This window comes from Nomascus leucogenys, chromosome 11 (assembly GCF_006542625.1).
Source record: "Nomascus leucogenys isolate Asia chromosome 11, Asia_NLE_v1, whole genome shotgun sequence".
NCBI classification, from domain to species: Eukaryota; Metazoa; Chordata; class Mammalia; order Primates; family Hylobatidae; genus Nomascus; species Nomascus leucogenys.
In genome coordinates this window covers 76,579,190-76,606,226 of record NC_044391.1, presented here as the reverse complement: position 1 = coordinate 76,606,226, position 27,037 = coordinate 76,579,190, and the positions used below count along the sequence as shown (strand labels likewise).

At 37.5% G+C, this 27,037-nt stretch overlaps 1 protein-coding gene across 1 annotated transcript in view; it reads right to left on the bottom strand.

The window, feature by feature from the left end:
• MME (membrane metalloendopeptidase) overlaps positions 1-23,357 on the bottom strand; it is a 155,081-nt gene extending 131,724 nt beyond the window's left edge. Inside the window, exon 1 of the mRNA XM_003256321.3 lies at positions 23,158-23,357. The gene's annotated coding sequence lies outside the window, so the exon portion shown is untranslated. The remainder of the gene's footprint in view (positions 1-23,157) is intronic.
• Between the last annotated feature and the right edge of the window lie 3,680 nt (positions 23,358-27,037).

The following is a 27,037-nucleotide window of genomic DNA, read 5'->3' as shown; positions in this document are numbered from 1 at the left end:
TATACTTACGAATGTGAGATATATACATATACATATATATATATATATAAAACCTACCATTGGTAATTTTTCTAAATTTGCATGGGGTTTACTTGAATGGCCTCTTAAGATAAAATGTAGCAGAAAATAGGCAAAGATGATAAACACTTGACAGAAAAATGTAAATGGTCAAAAACATGAAAAGATACTTTCATTCATAATTAAATAAAGTCAATGAAAGCAAAGTGACGTTTTTCACTTTTCAGATTAACACAACTCAAAACATTTGTTAACATCCAATGGTGGGGAGGGCATGAAGAAATAGATACATTCATACCCTACTGGTAGGAAAATAAAATACACAAAAAGGTAACTTAGCAAGTTATTCAAATTGAAAAATGTAAAGATTCAAACAGTCTTTGGTGTATAGTGCAATTTGTGTAAAATGTTATGCACATATGTATAAACGTGTGTGTACACGCGTGTGCCTATTTTTCTTCTACTCCCTGATGGATCTATAAGAAACTCTTCTCAATTGCTTACCTTTCAGGAGAAAGACTGGGCATGACATAGGAAAAGACATTTTCTTTTCATTATATGTTTCTGTCTTACTGGTTTTTTTAAATTGTGGGTCCATATTACTTAAAATAAAAAAGTAATTAGCTAGACACACAGAAACAATTGACCCAGCTGATGGAAGAAATTCCATTATAAAAATTGTCAGGAACTAGTTTGCGTCAATTGTTCAGAATCTACACATGGGAAAATCTGAAAGAGGCATTGGGAAAAGCTCTGAGTTCCTGAGTGTTTGTGCACATTATCTCAGTGAAAATGGAGGAAAACATGGTCATTAAGACAGTTATCTCCATTTGGCTGATTTCTCTAAAACCCTAAATCGAAATATTATTTTGTTAAAATAATCTTTAAAGGCTAAATAGTTTTTTATAAAATGACAAAGTCCAATCTCAAGAAAGTTTCTTTGTGATTCAATAAAAGTTTAGAAACATTTAGAGTTTTCTTCCCAGATTTGAGATATCACCGTGCTACTGACAATCTCCTTTTCTGTCTCTAAATGACCATATCTTTCAGTAATTTGGGTTCATATAGAGATCTTGGGTCTTTGATATTTAAGGTATGGTACATAAGAATTTAAAGTTTTCATCTTTTGCCTTTCTCTCCACTCTAGCTCTTTATCTTCTATTAAAATTGAACTCCTTCATTGTTTTCGTTAATTTCTCTAAGCCACTTCATTGTGCACTTCTATTTAAATAGAGACCCTGGAGTTTTACGACAATTTCCAAAAGGGATTTGGGTAAGCTGCCATGCTCTAAATACCCTACAAGAAAATATGAACCACCATCTTCAAGATTAAAGTGGCAATTGCCTGTCTTGATTGCTCTTTCTTATTAGCTTTATTAATCTTATGGAGAAATCCTTTTCTTTAAAAATTTATTTTAATAGATTTTTAAAAGATATAAACCAGCTTTGTATTATAATAAATGCCACATAGCTTTCTTTTCTTTGTTAATTTTATTTTATCACGGTAATAACACCTAACATGAAATCCACCCTTTTAACAGATTTTTAAGTGAACCATACATTATCGTTGACTACAGGTGCAATGTTGTAAAATTCTAGCGCATCTGAATATTTAAGCATTTAAACAAGAGTGATATTAAATAGATGACTTTAGTTGCTGTGTAGATGGATTGGGGGAAGGGACAATAATGAAAACAGGTCTACAGGGGAGTGACATGGTGACATGGACCAGACTGATGATTATAGAGACAAAGAGAAGGGAGGGGTTCAGTAGGGATATGAGGGATCAAATCAACAGCACTTACTGATGAACTAGATGTGGAGGGTGAGGGAGAAGAATCAATGATGGTTCCTAGAATTTTGTGTTCAGAAAGATGTTCTTTGTTGTGTGGGAGAGTCCTGAGGAAAATGCACATATAGAGAGAGTCTATATAACAACCAATATATCCATGTTCTTTCTTCATAATAGAAATTTATTTCTCAGTGACAGATTTTCTCTAATGGTTTGAGCCACAAATTAAAAACAAACTAGCATCAGTCTTGCCTTGACTTTTTTCTCAAACATAAATTTTGAGTAATAGTTCCTTAAAATTTCTGAATCATGACATTATAAGGTTATATGGGAGAATCAAGATAGTACAATATAAGACTTTAGTAGTTTTCCAAATGCATTTCATTTCAAATATTAGGCCAGTCTTTTTTTGATATTACTTTGAATGTATGAAAATTTTTTGAAAATAGTATAAACAAATCCTGGATACTTTCAACCCATATTTTCCCAAATATTAACATTTATTACATTTACTGTGTCTTTTTTCACTCTCTCTCTGTCTCAGTCTTTATCTATCTCCCTTTCTATATATGTAAGTATACATGCATACACATAAATGCATAATATGTAAATATATTATACATACATAAATACATATGTTTGTGTATTTTATATATATGTGTGTGTATTTATGTATGTATATATATGTAAACATATATTTAATCCTAGCTTCTAAAATTCCAAATATAGACATTATAGGCAAGTGTCTGTTCAGGCATCAGTTCTCACCTGGGGTGATATTGTTTCAAGGAATGTTTGAAAATGTCTAGGCACATGTTTGGTTGTGACAACTTGAGAGGGTTTGCTACTGGTGTGTAGTAGGTAGCAACCAGAGATGATGCTAACCATCTGACCTACAATGCACAGACAACCTTCACAACAGAGAATTATCTGACCATAAAATGTCAAGAGTGCTAAAGGTGAGAAATCTTGCATTAAACCAATCAACCTCTCCTTCCACAACCCCCCATACAGACTGATTAGTCTGTATAAGAATTTATCCAGGTGGCTTTGGAAAAAACCCACTTTGTTTGTTCATCCCCTTTGTTTTTAATATGATTTGTCTTACTTTGTTTCTCTCAGTATAGCAGTGTTTAAAGTATCCAATGCCATAAGGGACATATTCCCCTGACTTTTATTTTTCACATGTGCATTTTGTTAAACAAATTTTATCTTTATTTCAAAATTATATTAATCAGTTTGATTTAGTCATTTCAAAATGTGTACATACATCAAAACATCATGTTGTATACCATAAATATATATAATTTTCATTTGTTAATTATATCTTAATAAAACTGGAAAGGAAAAAATATACATATATTTCATTTTATACTTACTTTTTTTTCAAAATCATTTAAGAGTAAGCTGCACACATGATTATCCCTTTTTCCTCTAAATGCCTCATTGTTTGTTTTCTAAAATCCAGGAGTTCTCTTACATAATTGCAGTGAAGTTAACAAAATCAGAAAATTATCTTTGATACACTACTATGATTAATTGGCAAATTTTATGGAGATTCCTTTGGTCAGTTTTTAAAATTCAAAGATCTGTCTTATTATTCTTTACCAACTATGTTATTAGAAAAAAAAGTGGCTATTTAGAAAATGAAAGGTACTTATTCAGTATCAGCTGACTGAATCTCAGTTTACATTTGCGATTTTTAACTCAAACAGGTCTCTAGTGCTGCCACTGTGCAATTCTATAACATACCCCTGACCTATTTAATTTCCAGTCTCCTAATTCATACCTTTTCCACTTTAGTTAAGCCTCCACAACTTTCTTGCTTCTCTTCATTCTCAACTGATGATCTAACTTCTTATTTTCCCAAGAAAATAGAAGCCACCAGAGAAGGACTTTCACACCTTCCCACCACATCGTCTGTCAAACCACCTTGCTCCTATATCCTCTGCCTTGTTCCACCATTACGAATGGGCTATTTTTCCTCCTTTTGCACTTGACTCTGCCTCTTGGCACTGGGTCTGGCCCCCTTCCTCATTTGTCTCTGCATGAATTTGGGTCCTGCCCAAATTGGGGTGCTTTGTGTGGTTAAAATAAGAAGATCACAGTATGGTTTTATGAATCACATGGTTTGTTGCCATACAGTGAGGTTCTTTTTTATTCCTCTACACAATGCTCAAATAGAGGAGAATAATGAGAATGAATATCACAGGGAATACACTCAATAAATGAGGTACCTGTATTTTACTTGATAATGCCCCAAAGCACAAGAGTAGTGATTGTAGGCAACCCAGATATTCAAAAGAGAGGCCATAAAGTGCTACCTTTCAGTGAAAAGGGGAAAGTTGTCAACATAATAAGGAAAGAAAAAAAAATGTATGCTGAGGTTGCTAAGATCTATGGTAAGCATGAGTCTTCTATACACGAAATTGTAAAGAAGAAAAAAGAAGTTTGTGCATAGTGTACACAGGGTTCAGTACTATCTGCAGTTTTAGGTGTCCACTGGGGGTCTTGGAGCATCTTCCTCAAGGATAAACGGAGACTACTGTACATTAACCAGAGTCCAATTATTAAAGTCTAGTTGCTCAATAAGGATAGAAGCAAGCCTCTGTAGATCGAAAATCTAATCAAAGTTTGAGGTGTACCTTTCTATGAAAGGTTCTTGGAAGAGACAGTTTGACAAACACAGTGTGGATCCGCAATGACCAGCAAGGTCCTAGACACTAGTGAGCAGAGCCAGGGTTGGTGGGCAAGGCTTCAGAGAGTAGCTTAAAGCTGGCAGAGAGTAGTCCTGCCACAGCCTGGGCTCTTGGTCTTCAGAGAGGCAGCTGACAGAGGGTAGTCCTGCCACGGCCTAAGCTCTCAATATGTTTGTCTAAAACCTTGGGTTTATAAGCATTTTGGAGTCTAGTACTTGGGGCCAATAACTCACATATGTAGGTCTGATATGGGTGACATAACATTCTTGTGGGAAGGGGAATTACACTCTATGTTCTTATCACTGAAAAACATATGGCACTATGTAGCAAACTATGTGTTTGGAAATACTTCAAAGTATGTGGTTTTCTGTCTCCAACGTTTACATCATCAATATTTTCTCTTTCATTAGACCATCTGTTTCATTACACATACCTGACTTCATCTCTCCCCTCCCTACCCACAACTCTCACCCATTCCCCAGCACACACACACAGCTAAAGAGTGGTGTATACTCATTGTCTCCATTTCCTCTCCTTTTACTCACTCTTGAATTCACTCTAATTGGGCTAACTCTTCTCCCACAATTCTACCAAAACTGGGCCTATCAAGAACATCAATGACCTCTGTTGCCAAATCCATTGTTTTCCCAGTGCTCACATAACTTGACCTTCTAGCAGCATTTGGCATAGTTAATTATGTCCTTTCTCTTGAAACACTTTCTTCACTGGTTTCTAGGACAATTCCTTCTCACGGTTGTTTTCCTTCACTCATTGCTTCTTTACAGCCTCCTTCCTTAGTTCTTCCTCATCTTTCTGAGCCCTAAACAATTGAGTTCCCCTGGGCTCAGTCTACTGACCTCTTCCTACCCCCATTTTCTGTGATTTCACTCAGTTTGAGTATCATCTGTACAATGATGTCTCCAGCAGGAGAGCAGAAGTTAGAGGCACAAGCTCTGGAGCTAGACTGCCTGGCTTTGAATCTTGCCCCCACCATTTTGTGGCTCTTCCAACAGGGGCAAATTACTTAATTTCTTTGTACTTCAATTTCCTCCTCTAAAGTGAGGATAATTAAAATTGCTAGTACCTACCCAGCAATTTTGTGAGAATTTCTATTTATCAGATTTAACCTAAAAAACATAAATCACTTCCAGTATTTACAATAAAGAGAACTTAATGCATTTAAATAGTAAAAGAGCTGAGAAGACAATCAATGGATGGTAAGGAAATCCAGGTATTAGTAAAAACAATAAGTCATTGCCACTTACTAGAGGGTCAAAGCAAGTCTTGCTATAAAGCTATAGTCTTCAGGACAGCGCAGTACTGCATGACAAACACACATATAGATGAATTCAGCAAAATAGAGTCCAGTAATACACCTTGATATCTATGGTCAATGGACTTTTTAAAAAGGTGTCAAGGCAATTCAATGGGGAAAGTAAATTATTTTCAAAAAATTGTGCTGGAGAAGATATTCATTTGGAAAAAAATAAGCTTCACATCATATACAAAAACTAACTTGAAATGAATCATAGAGCTAAACTTAAAACCAAAACTGTAAAACTTCTAGAAGAAGGCATAAGAGAAAGGTTTTACAACCTTAGGGTAGGTAAAAAAATTTTTTAAAAATTAAATACCCAAACAATAGAAGAAATTTGATTAATTAAACTTTAACAAAATTAAAAGTTCTACTATTCAAAAGAAAAGACGAGCCACAGACTAGGAGAAAATATTTGTTTTGCATGTATTTGACAAGCAAGTAATATCAGGATATAGAAAGAACTCTTACAACTCAATAATAAAAAAACAAATAATAAAAGAAATGAACTACTGATATGCATAACGTATATAAAATCTTGAAAATATTATTCTGAGTGAAAGAAGTCAACCCAAAGAATTACATACTGTATGATCACATGTATATGAAATGCTAGAAGAGACCAATTTAAGGCATAGGGACAAAAATCAGATCAGTTGTTGCCTGGAGCCTGTGATGGCTGGGTAATTGACTGGGACAGGACTCAAGACAAATGTTGGGGTTAATAAAAAAACTCTATATCTTGATTGCAGTGATGGTTACATAAAAGCATAAAACTGTCAAAACTTCTCAAACTGAACATTTAAATTGGTGTATTTTATTGTTTGTGAATTATATCTAATGAAGTTGATTTAAAACATTAAAAAGAATCTAACACATTCAAAGATTAAGTAGTGATTTCACTGAAAATGCTGCTCTCACAATTCTGTTTATCTCAACATATGACATATCTATTTTACTAGTTGCACAGGCCATAAATATTGGAGTCTTCCTGGAATCTTCTCTTTCTCTCACATCTCACCTCCAATGCATTAGTAAATTCCATCTGCTTTACCTTCAAAATATATTCTGAATATGATCCCTTCTCATCACCTCCACCACAACTATACTGGTTCAAGGTACCATCATTTTTGCCTGGATTATTGCAGCAGCCTCCTGAGTAGTGTATTTTCTTTTATTTTTGTCCCTTTCCCTTTTATGCCACAGTTTTTCTCAACAGCAGCCAAGTCATCCATGTCATTGCTCTGCTCAGAACTCTCCACTGGCAACTTTCTGTTTCAAAATAAGAGACACCTCTCTTACAATGGCCAATGAAGCTAGGCCCCTCATCATCTGCTCCCCAGTGCAGCCTCTCCCCTCCACTTCTTCTCTCACCTTATCTCCTCCACTTTCCCTAATGCTCTCTACAGGCCAGCTACACTGAACTTAAACATGTCAAGGATACTCCCAAATCACTCCTTCCCGAACTGGGTACCTGCCCCCCATATACCTACACAGCCCTTCCACTAACTTTTTTCAGGTTCTCTTCAAATGCCACCTCCTTAGAGAAGCCTTCCCTGACCATTTCATATGAAATCACTCCCTCCATAATCTCTGTTCACTTTCTTTGCTTTAAAAAAAAAAAAAAATCTCAGCCATTATAACTCCCAGAATATCTTAACTTGTTCAATTGCTTTCTTGATTTTTCATCACATGGATGATAATAGGATGGGAAATTTGTTTCCTATCATATCTCTATCACCTTGGAATGATGCCCTCAATACATATTTATTATTTTATTATTTATATATAATATATAATTTACACTTCATATTTAAGTGCTTTATAGGAAAGTACCTTAAATATGAAATATTTTATATTTATATTATAGACATTATAGTATTATTAATATTAAACAAGTACTAAATAAATATGTACTTAATATATGAATGGCTTTACTCTAGAAGCATTACATGGAAAACACACACACACACATATTTTACCTTTTCTCCCTTTTTGGTATGAAAGTTTTATTTTTTCTTCATCATGATTTCTAAAACAAACATTCCATTTCCATTATTTCTTTGAATGTCTTTATCAGATTTAGCAAGTGCATAGTATGAGTGCTGGTACATTCCCTTCCTGAGGTAATGGTAAACATAAATAATCCATCGTGGCTTTCTCACTGAACCAATGTACTTTGCCATTCTGCTCAACAGAACTCCAGGCACCACCACTAATTGATTGAGTTTGTCAGGAAATATGAAACTTGTTTGTTATCCTGGATGTAAATTCAAACTTTCTTTGATTTTTTTTTTAGGCTTTATTTCCAAACTGACTAACAGACATGGACCCATGGGGTAACATGAAATTAAAGTTCTTTAAGCTTCTTCCAGTTTTGTTAGGAAGGGGCAGAAGAGGCAGTATATCAAGTAGTGACTGCTACATATTTTATTAAGACCCTAGGGGGTTTATTTCAAAATGAAACACCCAGTTCTCCTTCATTTGTGCTTTATAAAAATCTCAATTGCGTCATAGTCCCTCTTAACCTTCTGAAATCTAATCAGTCACAGATCTCGAAGCCATGTTCAAAAAACCCTGTAAATTGTTTTCTTCCTTGTTAATAAAGCTCTGTACCTCTTCTAAAGTGAGACAGACTGCACAAGGCCAGGAAAACATCACTTCCAACCTCTTGCTCCTAAAATCAAGTTAATAACTATGGTCTGTATTTCTAATGAGGTTTTTGGGTATAAAGTAAATTATTTATTATTGCCAGGGAATCTCCACTTGGGCAGAAAAAGCATACTTGGAGGGAAAATAAATCTCAGAAAACAACCAAAGCACATTCTGGGACTCAGACATGAACTGGTGGTAAGTTTCTTTGATGGTCAGAGAACACACCCACTCAAATCCTCTTTATGAACTGTTGCTACAGTGCTCTGGTACTTGCTATATAGGTAAAGGATTTCTATTTTAATCTTTTATACAGATCAGGTCTTCAAAACTCACATCTTATTGTTAAGTTGAGGAGGAAGGCATGCTTCTTAGAAAGGACTTTGGAGGTAGTCTTTTTCCTTGTGTACATTTTAAAAATCTGTGGCCTAATTTCTTAAGGCAATTGACCTAGTGTGCTGCATATATTAATTGAGATAATACTCTAATTTTGAATCTATTGGTATCTTAGGTTTAAGGAATGTTTCCCAGTGTAGGTGTAATTGAATTCTATATTGCCTCAAGTTTATCCTGGTCCAAGGGAAGAAAGTTATATGGGATTTTTATCAACATTTTAATTAGGCTTTTGGTGGTTACTGACCCCTGATGGACTAAATTTTTTTAATAAAACAAAGGTATATCTGTTCATTGTATTCACTACAAACTGCCTGCTCTTTTGACATGCCCTCAATTGCTTGGTGGATGCATTTTCTTATTTGTTTAATCTGCTAGTTCAGCCTTGAAGAACTGATAGACTGTTTTAACATCAAGTAGAAAGCAATGTTTCGCCAAGAAATGTTGCCTTTTAACATTGAAGCCTCTCTTATTTTATCTTTAAACTGTAAAAAAATTCAAGTAGTTGATATTCTCATCTAATCATGAGTTTTAATTTTATTAGTATTTATAACAATAGGAATTTTCATTTGATCTATTAAAATTCCATTATAATGAAGCTTGTTACATAGTTTCTACCATAGTTTTGAATGAATAGAAAACAGTTTTTGAAACATATAACTTGCAAATAAAGAAAAGCTTAATATAATAGATTTAAACTTGAAGGTGGGCAATATTGTCTATTCTAACATCAGCAATATATTAAGGGATTTCACTGTATTTGCTTCTTATCATGTTCACAGCAGTTTATTATGAAATAAAATAAAATTTCAGGACACTCTTAATTTATGGTGCCAAAGAGGAAGTTAAGCCCTGGAACCTGAGTCACATAGCATGTTTGCAATTCTGCTTCTTAGATTATAGCTTAACTCTCTTCTTTAATGTTCTTGTTCTGTAAATGACTAAAAGAGACAGAAACCAGATCTCCCCTCTTCCAATCACAGGTCTTTTTTATAGATTAACTTTCTCCTTTATTGTCCTGTACCTAACTCAGACCAGATGCCACACAAGATTCCATGACAGCCACATCTTTAGTATGGAATGTTAAATATGCCTTTCCCAAAAGAAAAAGACCACCTCAGCTAATTAGATCATTGTAACTATGCATTAAGCCTTACATAGAAAGAGGTTGAAATTCTGTTAAACTTCTCTAGCTTTGTCTATATAAGTGATTCCAAACTTCTGTGCTTCAAAACATTGACTTCCATTTTTTGTAATCTCCTTTTTCTTGTATAGTCTATCCTCGTACTTTGTGTTTGAATAAACTCTCTTTAAACTAGATTCTGACCCTTTTGATTATTTTAGGTTGACATTTTGGTGACCCAGGGGGACCAGAAGCAAGCCTCCTGTGATCCCTGTCATTTTGCCCACAATTAGAGACTTGGTCCCAGCATGAATGGTTTTTGTTAATCTGACTTTGCCAGAGCCAGTGGGCATCTGTTGAGGCTTCTTTCAGATTTCAAATCTCCCTGATTTTGATTTGAGATTCAGACTGTATTCAAGTAACCTAATTCACAATCAACAGAGTTGGAATTGAAGCTCTGCTTTTAAGATAGAGTTTCATTGGTTATTTTCTAGAGATTTTGCTGACTGCAGATTTGAGATTTTCACTTTTTACTGAGGTTTTGAATGTCTTTCTTGTTAGAGTTTGCAACATTTTCTGATGTATGAAATTTGGTCAAGGAGAAACAACTTCTTTTTAAAAACAAAAAGTGAAATAATTGTGGCTTAAGGGAAAATTTGCAATATTTAAAACTGGTCAGATTCTGAAGCTTGATTCAATTGACAAATCTAATCTTTCTCCTTAAATGACCAAAATTTCTCCTACAAGATCTTTTTGGTCATTCAAAAGGAAAATCTAAATTATGGACTATCGTACTTCTAAAGGAGAGATCTATCTTTAAAAACTACAGTGAGATTTATGTATAATATTTATGGTGTTACCTCACATCAATATCTAGAAAAATGGTTTTACTTAAGCTGTGAAGACCCCAAACTAAAATAGTGAAAATGGGGTACCTTGGAAATACCTACATTAGTTTATCTGCATGTTTAATTAAAAACAAAAACTGGTGGCTGGGTGTGATGGCTCACGCCTGTTATCCCAGCACTTCGGGAGGCCAAAGTGGACGGATCATCTGAGGTCAGGAGTTCGAGACCAGCCTGCCCAACATGGCAAAATCCCGTCTCTACTAAAAATACAAAAAAGTAGCTGGGTGTGGTGGCGGGCACCTGTAATCCCAGCTACTTGGGAGGCTGGGGCAGGAGAATCACTTGAACCCAGGAGGCGGAGGTTGCAGTGAGCCAAGATCTTGCCACTGCACTCCAGCCTGGGTGACAAGAGTGAAACTCCATCTCAAAAACAAAACAAAACAAAACAAAACAAAACAAAACAAAACAAAACAAAAAAAGCTGGCTATAAAATAAAAACAAAACAACCTAGAGAGCTATTTTTCAATGGTACTTAGAAGCTTCTAAAAGACATTCTGATAAAGTCATTTCTTTACAAGAGATTGCCTAAAACTATTTCTAAATTTAAAAAGGCATTCAAAGTTTTCTCCCTTTTATTTCCAACTACTCCTTCTTCTTCCTCTATGATCTGAACTTACCTCTTTCTGCTTGTTCCCTCAACTCCCACACATCTCTTAGGCAAATTTTTGGAATTCCATATTGCATACTTTTCTTTCTCTCAAAAGGGGAAAATGTATTTAAATTTGGACCAGAAGGAACAGAGTTGCTACAGAATGAAAATGAAACTACGGAAATTATAAAATACAGATCCAACAATTTTTTTTCTAAACTGGAATTAATAAATGACACATGATTTATTGACCCAATATCAGATGATACCCTTTAAATGCCCCGCTCTTAAAGATGTAAAGCTTAACATGTCTGTAAAATGTTAACATTCAAGGGATTAGCTAAGCAACATTACAGCTGAAACAAGTTAAAATCCTTTAAATCTCAAAGTTTCCTCTTTGGATCCCCTGTAGGACTTAAAGAAAATCATTCCAAACTGCAGTCTATGGCTAAGATTCTGTGCTGCTATGACTGTGACCCAGGATGAATTCCCTGTCAGGGAACCAGTCTTATTTGTTTTAAATTATTCATATGACTCTTGATCTTTTGGAGTACCCATTTATTATTGATTTTTTTTCTCTTCCATGGACAGATTTTCATATCCACTCTCCCCATCTGTGGGGCATACAAGGCTTTTGGACCTTCATGCATAGGCACTTAGCTGACAAGCTGAGATCATAGAAAATATAGCCAGACAGAAATGTGACGTGTACTCCATTTGCAGCTAGCAAAACTTTTCTTTCTTTGAGCTGTCTTTGGGGTGATTCTATATCTTGTGAGGATTGCTTGGCACCTCTTTGGAGATGCCTAGCTTATTATCAGTTAAGTCATAAACTTTGTTAAGAAGTATTGGTTTGTGAAAAAATACTCTTAGTTTAAACTAGAAAAAAAGCTAGATAAAGTACTTATAAAAGATAGGACTTCAGGCAAAGTATTCTTGTTTCTTTTCAGAGCTATCTACACTGAGTACAGATATAGAAAATGCTTTCTTTGCCCTATCGATTAAAGGGCTACACCCTGAAGTCAATAATCTAACAACAACAACAACAACAACAAAAACAAGCAAAGTTGAAAAGACCACCTAAGTGTAGATTGGTCTCCAAAATATGACTTTCTGGCATTTAGCTGGCTATTTTGAAATTCTATATAAAAGAAAAAATTACACTTATAAAGAAAATCTCCATTTGTAAGGGCATCTCCCTCCTGTACCTAAACCACTGAAACTTTTATAGTGAGGAAGACATTGGCTTAAAATTTATATAATTTACCTTTCTTAAGACACTTTTCTCAACAATTTTGTCTTGATTGAATCTTTACCTATTCCCTTTTTTGTCTGAACAAATAATGGCATTTAGATCTAATTTCTGTGCCTTTGGGATGTAAATGTTCACCTAAAAATCATGTCTTTGGACATGCAAATTGAGGATTGCCTAACTAACAATTCCTTAGGCCTCCATAGTCTAAAGGGAGATAAAAACTATTTAAAAATTGGTAAATGAAGAATATTCTAAAGCCATAAGATCTACTTCTGTCCATGTGCCTATATGTCTATATATTTATGTGTCATGAGTATGTGATATTTCACTATCAAAATATGGGAAAGAACTTTAATTAATTGGCTTAAAGGAAAATTAAGTACTTAAGTATTTTGTCAGAAAAATAGAAACTAACTCAAATGCCTTTTAGTGCACATGATTTTAGTAATCTTTGGCAAGTAGAATTAGTTTTAAAATTGTTGCCAAAATAACATGTAAATGTCTTCAGAATTGTTAGTATTAAATATAATTCATACATTTTGCCAGGGTCTACTGGTCAGACAGGGTTACACTGGTTGTAATAGATATTTTAAGGTACTAAAACTGTTCATTTTGTTATATTTTTGACACTTGCTTGACTTGGCTGTGAGCTAAATTAATTATATGTGTCATTAAATGCTAGATATGGGAAAAACAGTCTTGTATGCAAATATAAAAAAGATGTATTTTTGGAAAAAACAAAAACATAAAAATGTGGTTTTTTAGTAAAAAATTAATTTGTCTAGTTTAAGAGGTTATTTAAATTAAAGGACTATGATATAAATAAAATTAAAAGGACCTAAAATGCTGGAGAAAGGAATAAATAGAAAAAAAATTTTAAGAAGTTATAAAAGGTTTATGAAACTCTTACATGGTCAAAGTTGGTTGAGATTGGATGGATTTGTTTTTAAGGTTTTATTAAAATTGGCTTTAGTACTGATAATACACTAATACAAAAGTAAAATTTGGTTTCCTCCTTTGAACAAGATTTTTGTGTAGTATTAACAAAAAATAGTAAGAAAAATTGTGCTTGCCTTTTGCATGAACTGCAAAAACTTGGACAGAGGAAGAGACAGATTCTGTTGGTCTCATGTTGTGTTTATTAGGACTTTGTTTAATAACTTTGATCTCCTTTCTATCAAAGATTAAAAGTTTTTGCTTTTTGTGAAAACTTTACATGATCACTTTGGCTAAATGATTGACTTATTTTACCATAACCTGTGATCCTGTTTTGAATGACGTGTTTTAAACCTTTGATATTTGCCATACTTCCCCAAATCAAATTTCAAACACTAAAATTAAGTCTTTGTAGCCCAAACTAACTTGTAAGTAACAAAAAGAAACCCCTGGAAGTCCAAGAGAGGCAAATTTAGACTTGAATGAATTCTCTTTAAAAATAAATGCTGACCCTTTTGATTACTTTAGGTTGACATTTCAATTGACAATAAAGATGTAATGCTATCAAAAATCATTTTACTTTAGCCTGACGTTTGATCCTAGACTTTTGAGACAGTCAGAATTCATTTAGAGTAATTACACCTTTCATTTCCCAGATACAAGACTTGGAAAAGTCTGCTATCTTGCTCTGATGATCTGTTCCTCCATCTATAAAGTGTGGATAGCCTTCTGAAGATATAATCAGACATAAATGTAGAAACATGGAAAGCAGGTAGTACAGCATCTGCTACACCAGGTGATCCCCTTGCTAATAATGAGCAGCCACATTGCCTCCTGCCCTTTTTCTCACTCCTGTCCTTAGGCTTTACCCTAACTGTCTTCTCTATCCCCAGATTATTACATGGCTGGCTCCTTTCAACATTCAGCTCTAACTTCATTGGCAAGGTAACCACCCAATCTCATGTATTCCCCATTCCTAATTAGGTGGTGCCACATTAATCCATTTTATAGTTCTCTTAGTCCTTAACACTAAACACAATCACATTGTTTGTCTGTTTACTTGTTTCTCTTCTGTCCTATCTTTATAGAAGAGAAGATCATGGAGAGTAGAAATGTTGTCTGTTTTACTAAATCTCCAGAGCCTAGAAAGGTGCATGATAATAGGCATCAAATGAATGAATAAAATGATGGTCCTCATCTCTTTCCTTTCACTGAGTCCATTCCCATTTTAAAAAGAAGGCAGAATTATCTCTTTAGGGTTACATTTACCCATGCATGAATAGATTGCTAGAAATTAGTAAACAGATAATACAAGGTGAAAAGGTACAGCTCTATTTGATTGTGCTGATGAAAAGTAAAAATATTAATATATTTGAGATATAAGATTTATTTCATTTATTCAGTCAACAAACTTTCTGAGTATCTATTATGCGCTTAGGATTGGGCTAGCTGCGAAGGTTAAAACGCATAAAACTATAAATCATATAGTTTAAAAAGCACCTAATCTCATTGTCAGAGTAAACCGTTTGTGTGTTTAATCTGTTGCCTTTTAGCCAGCTATACCTTTAATGCTATTAAAATGCTAAGGCCTTTTCTGCATCTATTGAGATAATCATGTGGTTTTTGTCTTTGGTTCTGTTTATATGCTGGATTACATTTATTGATTTGCGTATGTTGAACCAGCCTTGCATCCCAGGGATGAAGCCCACTTGGTCATGGTGGATAAGCTTTTTGATGTGCTGCTGGATTCGGTTTGCCAGTATTTTATTGAGGATTTTTGCATCAATGTTCATCAAGGATATTGGTCTGAAATTCTCTTTTTTGGTTATGTCTCTGCCAGGTTTTGGTATCAGGACGATGCTGGCTTCATAAAATGTGTTATGGAGGATTCCCTCTTTTTCTATGGATTGGAATAGTTTCAGAAGGAATGGTACCAGTTCCTCCTTGTACCTCTGGTACAATTCAGCTGTGAATCCATCAGGTCCTGGACTCTTTTTGGTTGGTAAGCTATTGATTATTGCCACAATTTCAGAACCTGTTATTGGTCTATTCAGAGATTCAACTTCTTCCTGGTTTAGTCTTGGGAGGGTGTATTTGTCGAGGAATTTATCCATTTCTTCTAGATTTTCTAGTTTATTTGCATAGAGGTGTTTGTAGTATTCTCTGATGGTAGATTGTATTTCTGTGGGATCGGTGGTGATATCCCCTTTTTCGTTTTTTATTGCATCTATTTGATTCTTCTCTCTTTTCTTCTTTATTAGTCTTGCTAGCAGTCCATCAATTTTGTTGATCCTTTCAAAAAACCAGCTCCTGGATTCATTAATTTTTTGAAGGGTTTTTTGTGTCTCTATTTCCTTCAGTTCTGCTCTGATTTTAGTTATTTCTAGCCTTCTGCTAGCTTTTGAATGTGTTTGCTCTTGCTTTTCTAGTTCTTTTAATTGTGATGTTAGGGAGTCAATTTTGGATCTTTCCTGCTTTCTCTTGTGGGCATTTAGTGCTATAAATTTCCCTCTACACACTGCTTTGAATGTGTCCCAGAGATTCTGGTATGTTGTGTCTTTGTTCTCGCTGGTTTCAAAGAACATCTTTATTTCTGCCTTCATTTCATTATGTACCCAATAGTCATTCAGGAGCAGGTTGTTCAGTTTCCATGTAGTAGAGCGGTTTTGAGTGAGTTTCTTAATCCTGAGTTCTAGTTTGATTGCACTGTGGTCTGAGAGACAGTTTGTTATAATTTCTGTTCTTTTACATTTGCTGAGGAGAGCTTTACTTCCAACTATGTGGTCAATTTTGGAATAGGTGTGGTGTGGTGCTGAAAAAAATGTATATTCTGTTGACTTGGGGTGGAGAGTTCTGTAGATGTCTATTAGGTCCACTTTATGTAGAGCTGAGTTCAATTCCTGGATATCCTTGTTAACTTTCTGTCTCGTTGACCTGTCTAATGCTGACAGTGGGGTGTTAAAATCTCCCATTATTATTGTGTGGGAGTTTAAGTCCCTTTGTAGGTCACTCAGGACTTGCTTTATGAATCTGGGTGCTCCTGTGTTGGGTGCATATATACTTAGGATAGTTAGCTCTTCTTGTTGAATTGATCCCTTTACCATTATGTAATGGCCTTCTTTGTCTCTTTTGATCTTTGTTGGTTTAAAGTCTATTTTATCAGAGACTAGGATTGCAACCCCTGCCTTTTTTTGTTTTCCAGTTGCTTGATAGATCTTCCTCCATCCCTTTATTTTGAGTCTATGTGTGTCTCTGCACGTGAGATGGGTTTCCTGAATACAGCACACTGATGGGTCCTGACTCCTTATCCAGTTTGCCAGTCTGTGTCTTTTGATTGGAGCATTTAGCCCATTTACATTTAACGTTAATATTGTTATGTGTGAATCTGATCCTGTCATTATGATGTTAGTTGGTTATTTTGCTCGTTAGTTGCTATAGTTTCTTCCTAGTCTCGATGGTCTTTACAATTTGGCATGTTTTTGCAGTGGCTGGTACCGGTTGTTCCTTTCCATGTTTAGTGCTTCCTTCAGGAGCTCTTTTAGGGCAGGCCTGGTGGTGACAAAATCACTCAGCGTTTGCTTGTCTGTAAAGTGTTTTATTTCTCCTTCACTTATGAAGCTTAGTTTGGCGGGATAGGAGATTCTGGGTTGAAAATTCTTTTCTTTAAGAATGTTGAATATCGGCCCCCACTCTCTTCTGGCTTGTAGAGTTTCTGCTGAGAGATCAGCTGTTAGTCTGATGGGCTTCCCTTTGTGGGTAACCCGACCTTTCTCTCTGGCTGCCCTTAACATTTTTTCTTTCATTTCAACTTTGGTGAATCTGACAATAATGTGTCTTGGAGTTGCCCTTCTCGAGGAGTATCTTTGTGGTGTTCTCTGTATTTCCTGAATCTGAATGCTGGCCTGCCTTGCTAGATTGGGGAAGGAGTATTGATGGGACGTATCTCAAAATAATAAGAGCTATCTACGACAAACCCACAGCCAATATCATACTGAATGGGCAAAAACTGGAAGCATTCCCTCTGAAAACTGGCACAAGACGGGGATGCCCTCTCTCAACACTCCTATTCAACATAGTGCTGGAAGTTCTGGCCAGAGCAATCAGGCAGGAGAAGGAAATAAAAGGTATTCAATTAGGAAAAGAGGAAGTCAAATTGTCCCTGTTTGCAGATGACATGATTGTGTATCTAGAAAACCCCATTGTCTCAGCCCAAAATCTCCTTAAGCTGATTAGCAACTTCAGCAAAGTCTCAGGATACAAAATTAATGTACAAAAATCACAAGCATTCTTGTACACCAATCACAGACAAACAGAGAGCCAAATCATGAGTGAACTCCCATTCACAATTGCTTCAAAGAGAATAAAATACCTAGGAATCCAACTTACAAGGGATGTGAAGGACCTCTTCAAGGAGAACTACAAACCACTGCTCAATGAAATAAAAGAGGATACAAACAAATGGAAGAACATTCCATGCTCATGGGTTGGAAGAATCAATATCGTGAAAATGGCCATACTGCCCAAGGTAATTTATAGATTCAATGCCATCCCCATCAAGCTACCAATGACTTTCTTCACAGAATTGGAAAAAACTACTTTAAAGTTCATATGGAACCAAAAAAGAGCCCGCATCGCCAAGTCAATCCTAAGCCAAAAGAACAAAGCTGGAGGCATCACGCTACCTGACTTTAAACTATACTACAAGGCTACAGTAACCAAAACAGCATGGTACTGGTACCACAACAGAGACATAGATCAATGGAACAGAACAGAGCCCTCAGAAATGATGCCGCATAGCTACAACTATCTGATCTTTGACAAACCTGACAAAAACAAGAAATGGGGAAAGGATTCCCTATTTAATAAATGGTGCTGGGAAAACTGGCTAGCCATATGTAGAAAGCTGAAACTGGATCCCTTCCTTACACCTTATACAAAAATTAATTCAAGATGGATTAAAGACTTATATGTTAGACCTAAAACCATTAAAATCCTACAAGAAAACCTAGGCAATACCATTCAGGACATAGGCGTGGGAAGGACTTCATGTCTAAAACACCAAAAGCAATGGCAACAAAAGCCAAAATCGACAAATGGGATCTCATTAAACTAAAGAGCTTCTGCACAGCAAAAGAAACTATCATCAGAATGAACAGGCAACCTACAGAATGGGAGAAAATTTTTGCAACCTACTCATCTGACAAAGGGCTAATATCCAGAATCTACAATGAACTCAAACAAATTTACAAGAAAAAAACAAACAACCCCATCAAAAAGTGGGCAAAGGACATGAACAGACACTTCTCAAAAGAAGACATTTATGCAGCCAGAAAACACATGAAGAAATGCTCATCATCACTGGCCATCAGAGAAATGCAAATCAAAACCACAGTGAGATACCATCTCACACCAGTTAGAATGGCCATCATTAAAAAATCAGGAAACAACAGGTGCTGGAGAGGATGTGGAGAAATAGGAACACTTTTACACTGTTGGTGGGACTGTAAACTAGTTCAACCATTGTGGAAGTCAGTGTGGCGATTCCTCAGGGATCTCGAACTAGAAATACCATTTGACCCAGCCATCCCATTACTGGGTATATACCCAAAGGACTATAAATCATGCTGCTATAAAGACACATGCACACGTATGTTTATTGCGGCACTATTCACAATAGCAAAGAGTTGGAACCAACCCAAATGTCCAACAACAATAGACTGGATTAAGAAAATGTGGCACATATACACCATGGAATACTATGCAGCCATAAAAAATGATGAGTTCTGTCCTTTGTAGGGACATGGATGAAACTGGAAAACATCATTCTCAGTAAACTATCGCAAGGACAAAAAACCAAACACCGCATGTTCTCTCTCATAGGTGGGAATTGAACAATGAGAACTCATGGACACAGGAAGGGGAACATCACACTCCGGGGACTGTTGTGGGGTGGGGGGAGGGGGGAGGGACAGCATTAGGAGATACACCTAATGCTAAATGACGAGTTAATGGGTGCAGGAAATCAACATGGCACATGGATACATATGTAACAAACCTGCACATTGTGCACATGTACCCTAAAACCCTAAAGTATAATTAAAAAAAAAAAAAATCAAAATAAAAAAACCCAAAAAAAAAAAAAAAAAAAAAAAAAACAAACAAACAAAAAAAATAAAATGCTAAAATGCTATCTAAGCCTACTGTTAAGGGATTCTATAGAAGAAATCCTAACACAAAGAAATTTAACAACAGTAATATTTGAGCTGGGCCTTTAAGATTGAATAGAGGTTTTCACATCAGGGAAAGGAGAAAGAGCACTCAGATAAAGCAAGTAGCATGAGCAAAGGCCCAGAAGGGCCTTGGCACTCTGTATGTGCTGAGGGCAGGGAAGGTGGTTGGGAGAAATCCACTAATAGCCTTTAAGGCTGAACAAGCACAGCAGGGAGTGAGCAGGACTAGAAAGATAAATTGGAACCATGAAGAACCATAAAAACCTTGCCCAGGGCTTAAGGGAAGTGTTACGTAGAAGAGAAGAGAGAGACAGGAAGCATTGAGAGATTAGAGCAGGAATCCAGGCAATGTATCAAGAAGCCCTGACACAGAGCAGTTTCGAAATGAGTCCAAGGAAGAGATGGATTTGAGAAAAATTTAGCAGGGTAGCACTGCCAAACCAAAACTGATTTTGAAAATGTCTAAGTATATTGACAAATATTAGAAATGCAAATAGAAGATTGAAACTTCAGTTTCTGGGATGTTGAAATTGAGGTGCTTGCAAAATACCCAGGCTAATACATCTATTTGGTAGTTTAATATTTGAATCAATGCTTGTTAAAATTATTATTACTGTCTGAGTAGATGGATAGAATAAAGTAGCAAATCTATTGTAAACTCTTGTTTTGTTTAAAGACTTAAAGGAAAAAGAGGTTAGGAAACATCATCAACCTGCTTCTGGACATTTGTGTTTCTACAGCTTTATTTACCAAGAATCACACTCAGATACCAGGATAGCTGGATGAGGGTATTACTTAAGAGGCTTCTTTTTCTTTCTTTCTTTCTTTCTTTCTTTTCTGGGGGTGGTGGGGGGAATGGGACAGAGTCTCACTGTCACCCAGTCTGGAGTCCAGTGACATGATCTCGGCTCAGTACAACCTCCGCCTGCCGGGTTCAAGCAATTCTTATGCCTCAGGCTCCCAAGTAGCTGGGATGAAAGGCACGCGCCACCACACCCAGCTAATTTTTGCAATTTTAGTAGAGATGGGATTTCACCATGTTGCCCAAGCTGGTCTTGAATTCCTGACCTCAGGTGATCCACCCGCCTTGGCCTCCCAAAGTGCTGGGATTACAGTTGTGAGCCACTGCGCTCGGCAGAGGCTTATTTTTCTTACAGGGAAGTAGTGGTCTAACTCTTTGACCTTGAGGGACTAGTGATAATAACAATAAAAATGCCAATCAGTGGTAGAAGTGGGATTTAAACCCTAGCACCTTGGCTCCAGAATTCATTTTTTTAACCCATTTGAGTTTTCTGACTGACAAGTTGTGAGGGCCTCAATGAACAGATAAATGGACACTGAGCTGGGAGTGTTCCTTAAAACAACTCCACCCGCACCCCCCACCCCAACAAACAAACAAACACTAAGCATTCAATCCTATTTGCTTCAGTTTCCCAAGGGAAATGCCTGGAGCATGCCTATAGCAGAACAGATCAACGTAACTGCTGTTAAAATGTCCATGGCTACACTGGCAAAAGAGGGGCAGAATCTGTACTTTCTTTCTTTCCGTGTTTGGCTTTTTTTAAGGATTATTAATATTTCTACGGTTTGTTAAAACCTGATACCTGATATCTTTTAGTCTGCAAAAATCTGATACCAGGCAGATAACTTGAGGTCAGGAGTTCAAGACCAGCCTGGCCAACATGGCGAAACCCCATCTCTACTAAAAATACAAAAATTAGCTGGGTGTGGTGGCAGGCACCTGTAATCCCAGCTACTTAGGAGGCTGAGGCGGGAGAGAATTGCTTGAATCCAAGAGGCAGAGTTTGCAGTGAGCCAAGATCATGTCATTGCACTCCAGCCTGGGCAACAGAGTGAAACTCTGTCTCAAAAAAAAAAAAAAAAAAGGAAGAAAAAGAAATCTGATACCACTTGGTATCTACTTTGTCTCTACTTTTTTTTTGAGACAGGGTCTCACTCTCTCTCCCAGGCTGGAGTGCAATGGCACTATCTCGGCTCACCGCAACCTCTGCCTCCTGGGTTCAAGCGATTCTCCTGGTTCAGCCTCCTGAGTAGCTGGGATTGCAGGTGCCTGCCATGATGCCCAGCTAATTTTTGTATTTTTGTAGAGATGGGGTTTCACTATGCTGACCAGGCTGGTCTTGAATTCCTGACCTCAAGTGATCCACCCACCTCGGCCTCCCAAAGTGATCCATACTTTGTCTCTACTTTGGCCTACAAATTTCCCCTAATTCTCCAGAATTCATTTACTGTGCACCCTGACACCAATTTTAGAAGAATAAAGCACAAACCCATTAGAGTTTATCTCTGGTTGCTGGCACAGTTGGCTGAGTAGGTGCTTTATGTGTCCTCTCCATTGGCAGGCATATAGTGGCAAAGGCTGGGCTGCACCCTGGGTGGTGTTTTTCCTCTCAGAGCCAGAGTAAGAGGTTTGAGTGTTGCAGATACTCTGCTCCACTTTTCAGGAAGATGCATCCCTCATTATCTGCCCCTGGGGCCCTACCTAACAAGCCTGATCTTTCCGCGAGACAGACTTCACATATTTGGAGACAGCTATTAAGTTCAGTGGGTTTATTTTCTCCAAGTTGAAAAATCACACTTTTTCAGCTATTTTTCATGTGCCATGGTTTTGAGTTGTTTGATGGTCCTTCCTATGCTTCCAAAGATATCATCGCAATTCCCCTCTACTTCCTGCAGCAGTAATTCTACCATAGGCAGGACCATTTTTATTTTTCATTGTAGACATTTTCTGCATTCATATATAATTTTATGTGCATATAAGTGTGCACCTTTATAGGAAATGTATCTCTATGACAGATGTCCCTTTTTCTATGTTATGCTCTTATTTCTAAAATTGTTCACCAAAAATGACCACATCAGGGCAAGATCAGTGCAAAAAGTATCAATAAAATAGACATATGTTGATAATATCAGTTATAATATAGCAGAAAAAGTGGAATGATATCAGTATATAAAGTTAAGGTTGATTGGCATTACTCCCCTCCTTTATTTACAACTTTATTGTCCTCTCTTCAGACTGCCAGCTCTATTTATTATTCTTGTGAAAACAACATAAATGAATACATACACCAAATTAAGCATCAAGTTGGGGCATGGGAGTGGATTAAGAGCTGCATAAAGTGAAATGCTAACAGCATAAGTTATATCAATGTAGATAAGATTCTCAGGCTTCAACTAAAGTTAAGCAGTTAGTAATAAATTTAAAAAATGAAACCGAACTACTTACAGCCAAGAGCGTGTGTAGTGTAAACTCCCCCACATTCATATGCTGTACACCCTTGGGCCAGCTTTCAGAGGAGCAGTCACAAATCCATCACGGTGTATCCCCAGCCATGGTAGGCACCAATTCCTGGTGAAAAAGGAATCCCAGTTTTCAATCTCCAGTGATAACCATCAACAACCATTCGTCATACTCAGTGGGAATGTGGAAAAAACAACACTCACTGGGTGTTTTTTTTCTGCTCTCACCACAACAACTGACACATACTTCTTTTTTTTTTTTTGGAGATGGAATTTCACTCTTGTTGCCCAGGGCAATGGTGCCATCTCGGCTCATTGCAACCTCCACCTCCTCGGTTCAAGCGATTCTCCTGCCTCAGCCTCCTGAGTAGCTGGGATTACAGGGGCCTGCCACTATGCCCAGCTAATTTTTGTATTTTGAGTAGAGACAGGGTTTCACCATGTTACCCAGGCTGGTCTTGAACTCCTGACCCCAAGTGATCTGCCCACCTCGGCCTCCCAAAGTGCTGGGATTACAGGCGTGAGCCACTGCACCTGGCCTTGACACAGACTTCTATGACCAAATGTATGTGGGTTTTTCCCCACACATGAAGCAGAAGACACCAGCTGGGTTTCCTCTAATTCAATTCTGACACTATCTACCTGGAGATAGCCTTGGATCCCTAGGTTGAAGACTCAGTCCCCAAGACTTCCCCCACCCAGTTCAGACACCAGTCACAGGTCCAATCTCCAGAATTTCTGACCAATCAGCTTCCACTGGGGTTCCTACAGCCATCTCTTGGGGTTCAATTAGTTTGCTAGAGTGGCTTACAGAACTCAGGGAAACTTATATTTACCAGTTTATCACAAAGATATTTTAAAGGATACAAATAAATACCCAGATGAAGAGATGCAAGGGTGAGGTCTGGAAGGATCCTGGACACAGAGGCTTTTGTCCTTGTGGAGTTGGGGTGCACCACCCTCCCGGCACGTGGATAAATTCTTGTTTGGTTTCTTGTAAACCTCCACGTGTTCAGCTATCCAGAAGCCCCCAAACCCTGTCTTCTTGGACCTTTTATGAAGACTTCATTGGATAAGCATGATTGACAATCATGTAGAAATGTGATTGGACAAAAAGGTATAATTTAGTACAAACAGGCCAAGTGGGAAAATCCAGCAAGGCCTGTCTGTTCAGATTCTTCTTGGCCTGTCTGTGGAGCAATCCTTCCAGGGTATGGGGCAGAAGCTTCTCTGGAATGAGGGTCTTATGACCCAAAATCAGATTATAGTCCTGCCTCAGGCACATAAAAGGAGGGCAGGGGAGGGTCAGAAAGAGAGAGAGAGATCCTGTCTTCTGAGGCCTGTTTCTGAGGCCTAAGGCACCTCAACATTATAACAAGGGCTATGGGACTTGTGAGACAGGAACTGTGGATGAAAGCATGTATAATATCACTCAGTAAGGAGGCCACACCACTGTTCCCAACACTAAAAACTACAAGGCTTTTGTATTCCCACCACATTCCACATATTCTCAACTCTTGTTTTCTGAGTTATTTCCAAGAATGCCTTTGTGTTCTTGTCTCGGTGTCCTCTGAAGTTGTAAACTCACTGCACAGCACACTCACTTCCACAAATAAAAGTTTGGTCCTTGGAAGAGAGCTTTTCTTTGTTGCTACTTCCAGCCCTTGCTCGTCATCCAGACCACCTCAACTCTAATTTCAGTTACACATTTCCCTAAACAACACGTTATTTTTCTTTGCCTTAGCTCTGCTCTCTTTCCCAAGCTTCTTTAGAACCTGAAGCCTAGATGCTGAGAGAAGGCAGAGAATAGTCCACTTTCTGTGATCCGGACCTTTTCTATCAGCAGTCTTCAGCAAATCTCTCTCAAGAATTTCCCGGTATAACATACTTTATGGTAGTAGGTTCATTCTTTTATGTTTATTTTTAATCTAAGGCATTTTTTAAAAGAATGAAATCTTATCCAGAAACTAAAAATATTGAAGATGTAAAACTGAGGGGCAGATACGGATTTGGGGGCTGAAGTCTGTATTTGACTCCTTCCCTGATCTGTAAGGCTCCATGGAAAAGACTCTGTGCTTTGGCCTGAATGTTTCTGTCCCTCAAATATTCATATGTTGAAATTCTAACTCCCAAGATGTTCATATTAGGAGGTGGGACCTTTAGTAGGTAATTAGGTCATGAGGGTGGAGCCCTGATTGTTGAGATTAGTGCCTGCTATGGTCTAAATATTTGTGCCCCCACCCAACCTCCAAGTTTATATATTGAAATGCCAGCCCTCAAGACGATGGTATTGGGAGGTGGGGCTTTGGGGATGATATTGAGAAGTGGGGTCTTTGTGAGACTTAACCCTCATAATTGGGATTAGTACCCTTATGAAAGAGAACCCAGAGAGCTGCCTCACTCTTTTCACCATGTGAAGACACAGTGAAGAGTCATCATTTATGAACCAGAAAATGAGCCTTCATGAGACATCAAATCTGCCAGAGCCTTGATCTTTAACTTCCCAGACTCCAGAAGTGTGCGATGAAAATTTCTGTTGTTTATACCCTACCCAGTTTCAGGCATTTTGTGATAGGAACCCAAAGGAACTAAGGCAGTGCCCTTATAAGAAGAGAGATGTGAGAGCTGTCAGGCCTCTGAGCCCAAGCTAAGCCATCATATCCACTGTGACCTGCACGTATACATCCAGATGGCCTGAAGCAACTGGAGATCCACAAAAGAAGTGAAAATAGCCTTAACTGACGACATTCCACCATTGTGATTTGTTCCTGCCCCACCCTAACTGATATGATATATTCTCGCCAGCCCTTAAGAAGGTACTTTGTAATATTCTCCCTGCCCTTGAGAATGTACTTTGTATGCCTATCCCAAACCTGTAATAATCCCACCACCCTTTGCTGACTCCTTTTTCGGACTCAGCCTACCTGCACCCAGGTGAAATGAACAGTCTTGTTGCTCACACAAAGCCTGTTGGTGGTCTCTTCACACGGATGCATGTGACAAGAGCTTGCTTCCTCTCCTTCTACTCTCCACCATGTGAGCATCGAATGAGAAGATGGCAGTCACCGGATCCACAGGCACTTTGATCTTGGACTTCTCAGGCTCCAGAACTGTGATAAATAAATTTTAATTGTTTAAGCCACCCAGTCTATGATACTCAGCCAGTTACAGTAGCCCGATCTGGCTGAGACATCTCGAAAAACACTATTTGAAGTGAGTGTCTTAGCATGCACCCTGTTTTGTTTTTGTTTTTGTTTTTTTGAGACAGAATCTCGCTCTGTCGTATAGGCTGGAGTGCAGTGGCACGATCTCAGCTCACTGCAACCTCTGCCTCTGAGGTTCAAGTGATTCTCCTGCCTCAGCCTCCCCAGTAGCTGGGATTACAGGCATGTACCACCATGCCTAATTTTTATTTTTAGTAGAGACGAGGTTTCAACATGTTGGCCAAGCTACTTTCAAACTCCTGACCTCAGGTGATCTGCCCGTCTCAGCCTCCCAAAATGCTGGGATTACAGGCGTGAGTCCACTCCCAGCCACACCTTATTAAGCTAATTTAAAGTCTCCTTTTCTCCCTCCCTCCTTCTCTATCTCTTTTCCTTCCCTCTCTCCTTCTCCCTCTCTTTCTCTCTCACTCTTTCTTTTTCCATATAGCTCCAGTTTTATTTTAAAGCCCGAATACTTTCTCTCCAGGTTATTCTGAAAACATTTTTTCTCATTTTTCTCTTCTTCATTAACTTTTCCTTTGGCACTCTGTAAAAGCCGTGATCTTACTGAGTTCAGAATATTTTTCTGTATACTTTTTTTTTTTTTTGAGACAGAGTTTCACTTTGTCACCCAGGCTGGAGTGCAGTGGTATGATCTTGGCT